Source organism: Dreissena polymorpha, chromosome 2 (genome assembly GCF_020536995.1).
Source record: "Dreissena polymorpha isolate Duluth1 chromosome 2, UMN_Dpol_1.0, whole genome shotgun sequence".
NCBI lineage: Eukaryota > Metazoa > Mollusca > Bivalvia > Myida > Dreissenidae > Dreissena > Dreissena polymorpha.
Genome location: NC_068356.1, coordinates 47,786,631 through 47,790,798, shown reverse-complemented (window position 1 = coordinate 47,790,798; position 4,168 = coordinate 47,786,631). Strand labels below are relative to the sequence as shown.

The window sequence follows — 4,168 nt, the reverse complement described above, 5'->3', positions numbered from 1 at the left end:
CCGCCTAAAGATTTGTCAGTGAGGGTGGGAGTATTGTTATTGCAGAATTTGCACATTTTTAGCAATTGTAAACATTCATATTATCGTAATGTATACACATATATCTAATTCCTCTGGGAAGTAACCACTTTCGCCAAATCATACAAATGTTAAGATTCATACAAAAATTAAGACTCGTACAAATATAGAGACTCGTATAATTTAGAAATATACATATAACACAACACATTAATAGTATATCAAACAGTAAATGGATGAAAACAAAAGTCCATAAATAAATAATAATTTATTAATGTATGTATACCTGTTATTTACCCAAGTTATTAAGTCATTTTTCGGGGCAGGAAAAGTAAATATGCGCCTCATATCAGTACTACATGGATTAATTATCTTTTCTTTCTTTCTGGGAGAACTGCATGTTTTGATCCTTCACTGTACGGGGTCAAAGGGAGATCAGGATGGCAGGGAAGTTAATATGCGCCTCCTATCAGTACTACATGGATTAATTATCTTTTCTTTAATAATAAGGGGAAATATGTACCGCCTGTCCCAAAATTTGTCCCTGACCCGTAGTAGATTAGCATTTTTGATGGCTCTGGGAGTCCGGCTATCGTCCCTCCCAGATTGGAGCTGCGGAAGCTATTGCAAAATTCACGGGGAAAGATGCAAATCCCCCTGTTGTGTCTGGTCAGGCCAAAGATAACCCCTTAGTTACTAATAACCCTCCGGCAATCAGTATTCCTCCTGTCCCAGCAGTGATGACCATCACAAGTAAATAGAAATTCTTCCGTCGCCTTCGACATCGGCCACTTGAACGTATTCCTTTTTGTTATAAATGATGTGCTTTGTAAACAGCTGACTGTACAGATTTACACACTGGTCACAGAATAACCCACACTGTAGAACTCTGTCTCTGTTAAAGAATCATTGCTGAGAGTAATGTATTGTAGAAATAATGTAAACAATAATGTTAATTCTGTATATAAAAAAATGTTAGTGACCCCAGTTAAAATAAAAATAATAAATAAAACATTAATATATATTAAGTATTCATCATTAAATATTTAGATAATAAAGGTCAGGTTATAATATAATACATAGAACTATTCCTCTAGTTACAGAAGGACTACAGCCTTTGGTTTTTCCTTTCTGGGAGAAGCTATTGACCTAGAGTTTGCCCTCTAGTTTCAGAACAAAACAGCTTCTTTGTTTATATTTATTACAGATGCTATGGCTTTATTTCACTGAGACTAAAATCTTCCTGTTTCGCAGGTCGACGTCCAGAGCACAGAAACAGTCTCTACCTCTGTTCTAAACTCTGCTATATAACCGACTGAGTTATTTCCGCGTCTTGAGTTTGAGCGGTATTCCAGATTGAACAAATGGTCGGACGAAGAGAACGCAGAACAGCCTCTGTTTTTCCTTGTGTAGGATCTCCACTAACCTTCTGCCATCTGAGTAAACAACTACAAACTGCAACTTTTTCCAGCAAAACAAATAGGTTTTTCCTTCAGTGCAACGGGCGCATTAATGAGTTTAACTCTTGCTGCAAAATCATTCTCCGCGTACTTTAGGTAATATTCATTTATTGTATGGAGGTAGCATATGTGGAGTTCTTATTAGGTATTTGGGCATAATATATGATATAAAATATATCTCCCAGGAAACAATCATCAATCATTTATTAATGAATTCATTTAATGAACTTTGTCTTCATTCGTCCATTAAAATTTTCAACATTACTCTAGAACTTATTTTCATATCAACTATGCTTTTACTATAACTACAACTATAGTAACTACTACTATAGCAAAACTTTTACTACTACTACTACTACTGTTGCTGCTGCTGCTGCTTTTGGTGTTGCAGCTGGAGTGTACCCTTACTATGGAAACCGTTTTGGTGCGGTGTGATGTTGAGTTATTAGATACCAATAACAACATTACAGAGCAAAAGTCAGTTGACTTATTTACGCAAAGGGGGCCTCCAGGTATACAGACACCGACATAAATGCCTTTCGTCCGATCTCTCTTTCTGCGCGACGTCTGCAGTATACCACACTTAAAATTAATTCATCTCCATTAAATGTCAATAACCCCCTTTTTATAATCATAGAATAATAACCCACAATTGGTTATGCCTTGGTGCAAATAGGCTTGCTTACAAAATGCAAAGACATAATAAACAAAAACAGTTTCAGTGAATGGCTAATTTGCACAACTATGAAACTATACGCTTTAACCATAAAGCCATAATTAAATGAAATCAATGGTCACTGTGACTGCCTTTAATTTGATTATGCATATAAGCCTACAAATTGTGTAAATACAAATCTGCAAAAACAAAATCATTTTCCAAACAAGGTCCTGTAACTCCTGCCCTTTACAGGCTCACAGTTACAGACACACATATACAATACAATACCATATAAAATATACAGGCTCACAATTCCTCACACAATACTCACATTGGGACATAGACATACCCCATTAACTCAATATGCCTCTAAACTAGATTGTATTAATATAAAAATCAATTCAGGTGCCTTATCAAAGCTTTCCCCTAAGTCAGGTATGGCTTTCGTCCGACCTCTCTTTTGGCGCAACGCCTGCCATAGACCACAACTATACCATTGGCCTGTAATATAATTATTAAAACACTACACAAAAACAAATGTTTAATATCCAGCGACAGGTCATCCTGTATATACCCACAATCCAAACAAACCGGCCCGTACCAACAAAAATAGCACACCATCAACTCAAGTGCCCCAACACGCCCCCAAACCCGAGTGTATCAATACAAAAATCAACCCAGGTGCCTTACCAAAGCTTTTCGACCCAATATTCTAAAAAACAAGGTCAGGTTTCTCCTGTCCTTTTCTTGTCTACACAATGAATGGACATGAGCACCCACCTTACAATCCATTTTTTGCTGGTTTACATTGAACTAGCAGAGTCTTGGATGTCGCCAACCTGGTGAGGTCGAGACTGCCAGGACAGGTATTCACTATCACATCAACCCTTTGTTGTAGGTTGCAAATGTCAACTTTTTTACCACCAAGACTGCAATACTGCCAAATTCTGTGGAGTCTGGGAAGACTGCAATACTGTCAAGTTCACTTTCCCTTCTTTGGTATCGCTGTTTGCAGACATTTATAAATGCGTTGCCTTTTACTCTAAATCCAGACTGCTGTTTTTCAAGGCCATTTCCAAACTTTGTCTTCGTAAACGCTTCTAGAACTTTATCTTCCCGGTTTTTTCGTCCTGGCTGTTCAGGCTTTTCCCTGTTCCCTGGCCCCGAGAAACGAGTAAACTATTTTCAATTGAAATATTACTCGAATTTCCTGGCCGGCGAATTAATTGTATACCAGATAAGCAAATTTTTACGGCTTACGGGACATTTTAATTAATTATTGCAAAACACACAAAACAAAATGCGTCAATCAATTTAATTCAGTACAACAATTACATATTGTTGGGTCATTAATAAGCAATAAACAAATATAATAATTATAATCCATTGAGTTATGTCTGTTTCAATAGCTGAACAATTTGGGTCACAAACCACTTCATCTTCATTAAACTATATGGAGTTAAACCCCATTTTCTTGGCACATTGTTTACATTTTTTATCAGCGACGCAGATATTGTAAACATTCAGGTCATCAGGTCATCTGGTGCACTTTAATCCGCACCACTGATCACGCGACCTCGAAAACAGACAATATATATTCACGTCTAGACGGCTCGTAGCGTATAGGACGCCTAGAATAGACTACATAACCTACTATTAGAAGACAATTAAAATTTAATTGCCCAGCAATAATACCATGTGGCCGTTTGTTTGTTATACAAGCAATGAAACTGTTACAAACTGCACCGGACAATCACGTTTTATAACAAATTTTGCGGCGAATGAGAACTTAACTGTAAGAAATATTTCATACGATATCTGTTTTTATACATGTCTAAAAATAGACTGCTCTACCTGAGCAGACGATTAGAATAGGCCACTGAATATTGAAAATGTATTTAAACAACAAACAAGACAAATACTCTGATGTTTCTTTACTGAAAACTCTATCCTATTCGCGGTGTTGATAATGTACATGTATTACGGGGTACGCGGAGTATAAAAGTAAATAGTTATTTTAAAACATTTTGAG

The 4,168-nt window shown here is 36.6% G+C and overlaps 1 long non-coding RNA gene across 1 annotated transcript; it reads right to left on the bottom strand.

The window, feature by feature from the left end:
- Positions 1-467: 467 nt before the first annotated feature.
- LOC127866958 (uncharacterized) lies at positions 468-1,262 on the bottom strand. Its single transcript, XR_008043182.1, has 2 exons — positions 1,120-1,262; positions 468-913 (listed from the first exon to the last, which is right to left on the bottom strand). It is a non-coding gene; the product is annotated as an uncharacterized LOC127866958 (long non-coding RNA).
- Positions 1,263-4,168: the final 2,906 nt, after the last annotated feature.